This window comes from Pan paniscus, chromosome 5 (genome assembly GCF_029289425.2).
Source record: "Pan paniscus chromosome 5, NHGRI_mPanPan1-v2.0_pri, whole genome shotgun sequence".
Taxonomy (NCBI): domain Eukaryota; kingdom Metazoa; phylum Chordata; class Mammalia; order Primates; family Hominidae; genus Pan; species Pan paniscus.
In genome coordinates this window covers 163,931,032-163,940,659 of record NC_073254.2, presented here as the reverse complement: position 1 = coordinate 163,940,659, position 9,628 = coordinate 163,931,032, and the positions used below count along the sequence as shown (strand labels likewise).

General features: G+C 42.7%; 1 protein-coding gene across 29 annotated transcripts in view; it reads left to right on the top strand.

Moving 5' to 3' along the window:
- Nucleotides 1-9,628, top strand: part of PLAGL1 (PLAG1 like zinc finger 1) — a 126,270-nt gene that overhangs the window by 107,678 nt on the left and 8,964 nt on the right. The window lies entirely within an intron of this gene.

The following is a 9,628-nucleotide window of genomic DNA, read 5'->3' as shown; positions in this document are numbered from 1 at the left end:
AGAAAAAAGACTTAAGGTGAAAAGGAGAAGAGGCCCTGCTTGCTAGTGTTCCACTCTTTTTAAGCTTTCTCCCCCATTTCCTTAACATTCCTTTCCCCTTTCAGAAAAGCCAGTGTTGTCACTTGGAAAACTTGCCTTGTCTCTTCAGTGCCATTTTCTTTTAAAATGGAAACCTGATGAAATGTTAATCAGTTTAAAAAGAAAAAATCAAGAATCAGGATAATCTTAAAGGACCAGTGATAAATATTTTTATTTCTCAAATTAACTATTCCTGGATGAACAATTTGCTTTGCATCCTTTGAATTTATTGGACATGACATGGAAAGGCAAAGAGAAAATTCTCAAGCTTCTTGAAATAATTGTGTCTAATAAAATACGGCCTGTGTCCCGAGAGGCAGACAGGCATGCTTCTGGAGGAAGTGGAGTGAGCTTGGGAACAGGTGCAGCAGCTTCACTTTTCTCACATAACCATGCATGTACACAGTTTACTATAAGTTCTGGATATTTCTACATCGAGCTTGAAAAAAATACTGCACGTTACTTTAAAACTGCCCATCAAATTTGTGTCTAGGGTAATCCGATTTGGTCTTGGGTTCATCTCATGTAAAAAGAACCAGTTAGCATTTCAGAACAGTACCTTTCAATCTGCTGTTCTCTCCAGGTAACTGAGTTACCCATGGGGGAGGGATAAGTGATTATATGTAACTTTTTCCTCTGCAATTCCTCTGTAGATGGGACATCCTCACTTTCACTGGCTCCCAGTTCCCTGCAGGATAAACCCAGTGTCCCCTGCCAGGTGCGCTATCCCTGTTATTGGTTTTCTGACACAGGCCCCTCTCCTGCCCATCCCAGCCAGGCTGCACCACGTGTTCCACAATGCCCTGTGATGCTTCATGACTCCGAGCTCTTCTCTGTTCTCCCCTCTGCCTCTGCAATATGCCTCCTCCATTTGTCAACCGGGTATACTCCTAGACTCAGCCTAAGTAGTCATTATCAAACTTTAGAAAGTGCAGATATTCAAAAAATAAACAATGAGGTCATCTATAAATCCAGTGTCAAGATACCCTGCTCCCATGTAGTTATCTGTACTTCAAGGCCTTTTTCTGTTTATTTAGTGATATGTTATTTTAGGATCAAACAGTCCACCCAAGTCTTGAGCATCCTTTCTAGATCTCAGATCCTTCAAGGTCATTCCAGTGATTTTCACTCACAAACCAGGCATCCCATGGTCAATGTAACTAATATGCTTTTCACATTTCTCTTCTCAATGTGAGCCTATATCCTCACACACTTCCTGAGAAAGAAACAGGCTTTTCTTTCCCTTGAATGTTAACCTTATTGGAAAAATAATAGGTCCTGCTGCTAATTAGAGTTCTGGTTCCTCCATGTCCTACACTTAAGAGTCCCAGGAAAAGAGATCACCGCCATCAGCTATAGAAGCAGACCCTAAAAGGGCCTAAAGGCGAGACTCAAGGGTTTCTAGGGAGTGAGGAGGGGGATGTATTTTCAGCTATCATAAAGGAATGATCCCCATTCCTGACTGTAACAATTAGAAAATCTTCCCCTAATACCAAAGGCTCTTGTCTGGATTTTGGGAATTGCTCTCCACCCCTCACTCCCCACCAGACTCCTGAGAGTCTTCATTCACAAATAGTCCTCTTCAAACAAGGCAGTCCCATCTCAGCTTGAGAACCAGGCCTGGACTTAACCCTTGCCTTTCTCAATGCGCACATCTATTTTACTTGTAGACATTTGTCTATTTTTTTGTGACTGTTTCTATTTAAAAATACAATGCGTATGGTGGGGAGAGGTGAGGAGGCGTGTCAAAGATCCAAGAGTCTGCAACAATATTTCTTTTCCTCCGTTCCCCCTGGTGGGTACTATACTGGATGACCCATCTGGAAGAAGGCCTTTGGCCCTTTCGTGGGGATCCTGGCTGTCCCAGCCCCTTGCTTCCGTGCTGTATGGATGAGGAAGGCCAGTGGTGGAAGGGGCCCCAGACCTGTGAGAGATGAAGCACTTCTGTGGTGACAGATCCCAGCTCCCTGCTCATCAGAGTCATCCCTTCCCCCTTGGTAGTTCAGCATCTCTCAGTCCTCTGTGGCTCTCCAAGGCTCACATTCATTGGCTTTTGCTTTTTCCATAGCTTCTCTGGACTTCTTCCTGTTTCAGTTGAGAATGTTTTATTGGCATCCTCTACCTCTACCACCTCACTCCATCTCCATGTAGACGCAGTCAGGGGCTAGGCTTGACTCAATAGGTTAGATATCTTCAATCTGCTAAATATAGCAAAGAAAAGCTCCCATCTATAAAAAGCCTACCTTCTTCTAGTAGAAGAGATAACCAAAAGATTTTTGTTTTGGGTTTGTTTGTTTGTTTATTAGGATCTTGTTTGTACTATCACCATCTAGAAGTTATTTACCAACATCTTATCAAGTTTTTGAACTCAGACTTAATTCTCATTTTGCTCATTTTTATCACCATAGGCCTGTCAGTAGACCATCTTATCCAAGAGGAGCTGGGGGGATTTTGAGGCAGAGGGCTGCTTCTGTCTTTGGAGCTCTGAGAATTCCATGCCCCCACAAGCCTGCTTCCATCCGGGCTACAGTGCAGAGTAGATGACCTAAGGGAGTCTCAGTCTAGCTGCAGCCTGCCATAAAGAAAACAAATTCCTCCTTACCCCCAGGGCTAGCCCACTTGACCAAACCACTCTAGGAGGAAAACATTGGTGATCAAGGTTGAACACGTGAGTCACTGACAGGATATGAGGCCACCCATGGAAAGCTCAGAGTAACTTATAAAATCGCCTGTATAAGTTAGGTTCAAAAAGGCATCCGCTTCCCTAGACTAGAAGAGCTCCTCAGCCACTCCACGCTTCACATCTCCTTGCTGGCCCGAATGCCCATTAGGCACCATTAAGCTCAGCATGTCTAAAAATGAACTCCTAACGCTTATTTTTTGCTGAGTTTTTCTTCTGGGATGCAGAAGAAAACCTCTCTCTGCCACCACCATTCCCTCTTTCCCCTAACCTCAGTCCTAATCCAGTTATTCTGTTTACAGAGTGTCACTGGAACCTGCCCTCTCTCCTTGTGCAGGCCTGTGTTCTCTCTTCTGAGATCTGGCAGAAGCCTAAATGATCTCATTATCCAGCCCACCACCCTCCAGCATGTCTTATACGTCCCTGCCAGAGTTACCATCAAAAAGTGAAATCTGGTGGCAAGTCCACTGCTTCTGATGGGTCCCCATTGCCCAGCTCCCTGGTGGTGAGCGCCTGGGTCGTCCTTTCCCCTTGGTAGTTTGGTTTTGTCAGTTTTCTGTGGCCCTTTGAGGCTCACATTCACGGGCTGAGGCTTTCCCCACTGCCTCTTCCCATTCCTCACAGCATTTTATTGGCATTCTCTACCTATTTCTACCTCTTCTCTTCCCGCCCTCCTCACTGCATCTCCACATAAATTCAAGAGTTTGTGGCTGGACTTGACTAAATAGATCAATCTGCTAAAAACAATTTATGACAAAAAAAGCCCACCTTCCCCTTGTACAATGGACCCTTCACGATTCTCCATCTCTCTAGCCTGTTTTCTCCTTTGCCCACATCTGCACCTGTATTCCAGTCTTACTGAACCACTTATTCTCTAGGTGGTTGGATTCATTCCCTTGGCCTGAAATAGACCACCTCCCTCTTGAACACGTTGTAAACTTCTACGCTAGCTTCAACTTTTACTTCTCTGTGACACCTTTCTTGATCTCCCAAGCAAGAGATGGTCACTGCCTAGACAACCACCACCTCAAGTTTTAGTAATGATTTTCACTTCTATTTGTCTGTTCTCATGCATATGTCATTATAGAGCAATGTAATTGTATTCTGTCCATTCATTCCTGAGGAAACACATCTTTGAATATATCCTGTCCATGATTCCAGTCTTGCATATTGTCTCTTTCCCTTTGGCTGGGCACTAGTTACCTGTCTTTATTTTTTGGCTAATATGATGGTATTTAAACTATATTTCTGTTTGTGGATATTTAGAAATGCAGCTGTTTGTGTAGTTTGATTTTTATAACCAAACACCTTGCCAGGCTTTCTAATCTTGTGTGTGGATTCTTTGGGATTTTCTATATCGACATTCCTCTGCAAATAAATAATTATTCCATTCCAATTTTATGCCTTTCATTAGTTTATTGTCTTACTGTATCATATTATCCATGACTTCTAATACATGAATGTTTCATGCAAGCAATGATAATAGGTAACTTTGTCATGTGATGAAGATTGTATACTCTGTTTTGTTAGTTTAAAAATCATCTCCTCTCCTTTCATGTTTCTTGGTGAAATGATACATATTTTAACCATTTAGTCAATGAATGTTAGTCTCTGGATTATATTAGCTGAGTTATAAGAGGTTGCCTCATGGTGTTGACTCTCAGATGCTCTCTGGGTTCTCAAGTGTTCCCCTTGCAAGTTTGACTCAAATGCCTGTCCCAGCCCCTGGGGTCTTGCACTGCCACTGCCTTTTTGTTGGTGTTGTCTTCTTTAAAAAATAATATCCTGCTCTTCTTTTAAGGACCTCTGTTCTCTCTAGGATATTAATGATTATTATTTTTGAAGTTTCCTTCCCCCCGTAGTCTTTTTTTCCCCGTTAGTTTTTGTGTCAGTTTTCCCTAGTAAGTGCCTTCCTCTGATTTCTGGTGATCCTTGGCCTACTAATTTGTGAGTCAAGCCAGTAAAGAGCTGATGGGAGCTTTGTATACTTAGGTGGGGCTTGTCAGCTGGGGCCTTGTATAGGGTAAGGTGGCGACCCCTGGAGGAAACCCCCTTTGTCCTTATGGTTTGCTCTTTTCTCTTGGGCTGGTCAGCTTCCCAGGGAAGACTCCTCCATCCTCCTGCCCTGAGAGAGAGGACATTCACCCTGTGTCAGGCTACTCCCCCACTTGCATACAGTCTCCATAGCGAGCACTTGTGCTAGGGGAAGGAAGGGCAGGCACCCCACTGCAGGCATCAGGAGAGGTCAGGAGGGCTCAGTGCTTCACTAACAGACTTTCACCTGCTGCTTTCATACCTGTTTCCATCCTCACTTCCAGAAGTACCTACTGTACCAAATTGCAGAGACATATGGTAGATGCTTCAGGGTATAGCAGGTTGTTTGTTGCCTCTTAATGCTGGCTTAAACTTTAGCTTTCTTAGGATGGCCAAGTCGATCACTGCTTGTTTACCTGCTTTTCAGCTTCCAAAATTTGTTGTTTTCTCCCTTTTATATTAGGCTGTGTTTTAGAAAAATCCCACTATTACTGTTTTAGTAGAATTTTCGGAGAGACTAGAGCTACATGCTTTTATTCAGTTGGCCATCTTTAACCAGATATTACACTACTTGTAAACAGAACACACCCTGTCCCTTTTCAGATGTTCTGGCTAGGATGTGGATTTGATGTTCCAAAGCTGTAGCATAATCATCTGGACAGCTTTCTCAATTTTCTTCCTGAATATTAGAGCAATAATTCACTTTGTCTTTCTTGTTTATCTTAAGCCTCATTTCTTAGAAAGTAAGAGCTTAGTCACTGGGTTAACAAAATTCAGTCTTTCAAGGTGACAGCTGAAAAGAATCTATAGGCAACAAACCTGATGGCTCAGCAGGTGGCTCTCTCAGAGCAGAATAGAAGGGCAGGTAGTGCTTCCTACAATGAGGATAAACTAGAGTGAAAGCTCTTCAAACATATTAAGGTGGAGATCTCTACTGGGCCATTGAGTAAACACCTCACCGTGTGGAGGAGGAACTCGTGCCTCTGCCTGGGAGTGACAGAGAAAAGTAGAAGTTTGCCAGGTAGACAAGGGTTCCCAGGACATTCCAGGAGGGAGAAAGCCAGAAGCGTGAGAGAAAGTAGCACTTTAAGGAAACAGCAAGTGGAGTGATCCTTGGCCTTGCCTTCCGGCCATGATGGGAGTGAGGTCTGCAGCCATGGCAGCCATGACTACCTGGAGGTTCTGGATATCATCTTTCTCCTGATGACATTTCTAAATAGCTTTTTAAAATTTGATAGAGACTGCTACCAAAGTCCTTCAAAGAACTGATATTGAGAAAAACACCCGTGTTGGAAGACCAAAAGTGGAAATTCAGTTTCCTCTCAGAAATGGGCCTTGCATTGATTGTGTCACTGAGGACAATGGAAATAGATGCCAGAAGTCACAGTTTATTTTAAGAATGTTGTAAAGCAGTTGTGCCCCATTAGATGATGTGTTACGTAGCATTGGAGAAGTCCTGGAACTACAGTTGTGTTCTGACTCCCCTCTCCACCCTCGTATACCCCTGTCCCCTGGGAACACAGTCTTTCCTGGCTGTTACCATATATATATATGTTCTTCTTCCCGTCTGATCCTCTCTCATCCCCAAAATAATCAACATGAGCAGAACGAAGCAGATGGCACAAGCCTTCTTTGGCATACTGGCAGATCTGTATCACTCACTCAGTATTTTTAGAATCAAGGGGACTGAAAATTATGTCCTGAGATGTTTTGGGGTAAGACTTACTATCTTTCTAGGGTGACAGGTGTTGAAATAGCACCGTATTTAAGACTCAAATGCAATTTCTATGTCAAGTCACAGAACAGAATGACTCGCATCAGGACCATTGCTCTGTAAGTTCTGTTAGGATCATTGGTGGCCTGCCAGATAATAGAAAGTTGTCATAAATTGTTTTAAGGATGTGGCCAGAAAGTGCATTGGGTTTCAACCAAAGATTGGACTCGTCAGTAAACAGCCTTTAAACTGATCAAGTGCATGGTGATGAGAGATGTTGTATATATCCACAGTTTTTGTTGTTGTTGTTGTTGTTGTTGTTTTTTAATAGCTAAGCTTTGACCCTCAGCCACAAAGCATTTATAGTCTGTTGGGGTAGACAGTCTTGTTTTTACAGAAGTTTATTATTATATCATGAAAACAAATATTTGTATTCTAAGGCCCATATTGAAGAAATACATAGTTACGGTGATTAAAAATTATGAATTTGAGTTCATTAAGGACTCTCTGAAGAAATTAAAGAATGTTCACTATTATATAACTAACAGTTCTGAGGACCAACTTTGCAATTAGTATTAGGCTAGGTATATTAAACACACAGACCTGGAACTCAAAGCCTTGGGAAAAAGATATTCATGAAATAAGGATAAAAATAAGAGACTTTGTGTTTTAGTCTTTGAGGGAAACTTGAAATGTGCCTCACCTTTAAACCATGGCCATGTCTAATGCTCGGATTGTCCCATTCATCTTTGAGGGCTCAGGGGAAATGTAGGCATGGGTGATGTCCATGACTGCTGGACTTTTGAATCTTGGGAAGAAGTGGCTGGAAAGAGATCTGGAAAACCTCATTCAGTGCCAAAGGGCAAGTTTTTCAATTGAATAAGCTTTATTTTTTTCTTTGTACTCCTAGTGTGTTTGGTAAGCAATGAGTCAAGGTTTACATCTGCTGAGAAAGAATGCAGGCGTTTTACTTGCCATCTCTTGTGTCCTTTCTACACGTGTGTTGTCCACACTGCCACTTCTTTCCAGTATAATTGATATGGTGTAGTATCCATAGGGAGAGAATGTGTCTCTTTCCCGTTACATCCATAGCTAAATGGTTAGAACATGAGCTGTACATTGACACATGTTTCTATAGTACTTTTAATTCCAGTGTTTCATAAATACTGCCTATTTGTAGGGTGTTTATTTAGGTTACAGTGTGCTTTCAGATCCATTTTGTCTCAGTCGATTGTCCCAGCAGCCTGTTTACATACATCAGGTAACTATCACAAATGAGGAAACTGAAACTCAGGACACAGATAACATGGGTAAGCTGGAATTTGAACTGGGGAATCTTTCCACTGGATTCACAGAACAAGTGGCTGGATTTATAGCTTCAGGGTAAACACCTGAGGCTGAATCAGTAGCACAGTTGTGTCCAAGGAAAGCACAGCCTTGCCTTCCTCTCCTTTGATGGGAATACCAAGAGTCTGCCTGTGCCGTCCAGTACAGCAGCCACTGGCACTATGTGGCAATTTAAATTAAAGTTAAATAAAGTAAAAGTTTCAGTTTCTCAGAGGCACATTTTGAGTGCTCAGTAGCCATCACATCTGTAACATTTCCATCATTGCAGAAAGTTCTGTTGGACATGCCAGTCATCTCATAAAGCAAGAATTGGGGAGAATCAACTTACTGAGATAAGTTGAGAAAAGTGTATATGCAGGGTGTTAAGTAGGTGAGAGAAATGTAAAACCTTCCCCAACAAAGCAGCTCCTTCTCTGAAGGGGCGAGTGGGACGAGTGCTATTTTGAGTTCAGCTATAAAGGGAATGAGAAAAAGATGCATTTTCAAACTTCATACTCTGTGTGTGTTAGTCTTTTTTAATAAACCTAGAAAGAACACAGAGCAATTCTAAGTGAATGAGTGTGTTTTATAGCTGGGCCGGTATTATGGCCAAACTTAGGCTGGGTGAGAAGTAGAACAGATCATGATACCTAGCAGAGCAAACTCGGCAGGCGGAATAGAATTCCTAGAAGGAGTTATTTTGTTTGTGACCAGGGCTGTTGAGGATTCCTCAAGATAGGGCCTCAGGCATGAACTAGAATACTGGAAGGGAACCAGGGGTTGGGGGAAAGGGGTTTGGGCAGAGCCAGGACAGGTAATTAGTTAAAGTCACACATAATTGCAGAGGTTGTGTGTGCTGCTAGAATCACAGCCGTCAGAAAGGTGTGGTGCCAAGGTGCTGGCCGAGGACTCCTGTGTGTCCCCTGGTTTGGATTAGTGCTGACCAAAAGTGCCTGAGTCAGCTTTCAAGTTTCCAAGTGGGGTGAGGCAGGATGGTGAGGGGTATTTGCTTGGTACCGCGAACTCTGTCCAGACACTGAAAACATCTACAACAGAAGATGAGGAACTCTACAAGTTTCCTGGAATTTTTGCTGGTTAGAAAAGGAATATGTGTTTGGTTATGTCTGTGTGCTACATAATGCTATATTTAAACATGTTTAAACTGTTATTACAATAAAGTTTCATCTAGTTAGACTCATACTTTCTGATCTGAAAGTAACCAAAAAGGTAAGTAAAAATTAACTTTTAACAATAAAGAGCAACTCTAGAGACATGGCAATAAATGACTGCAAGGAGCAGGGAGGGCTTTAAAGACTCACTGCAATTGGTCAGTTTACCGTGAAGTGCCCTGCTTACTGGCAAAGTTCAGCAAATGCTGGCCTGTGGACAAAAGCTACTCAAGTGTACTTCACCTAAGCATACAGTACTCTTAATTTTTTTTAAGTATTGGCACTTGAAAGGTGAGCATTTACCCACCTGAGAATCTCTCTCTAGAATAGCACAGGGTGGTAGTAGTGATCCAGGGCTTTACCCTGGCAGGTAGTGGCAGGTAGAGGCCGATTTGAAACCTGCTCTCAGAGTCCAGGGATGAAATGTGGGGGGCTGGTCCAGGTCCTGAGAGTGAAGCTAGGAGGAGACATCTCCAAGTGTAAATTTTTGGAACACAGTTTCTCAGCTTGGGTGGAAAGCCACCCTAGTAAGTGGAGTATTGTTCATGATGCAGCCTCAGACACTTCAGGTTCCTCCAATGATGGCCAATTGGTAGAAAAAGAAGAACCTGGTTTTTGGTGACTCTG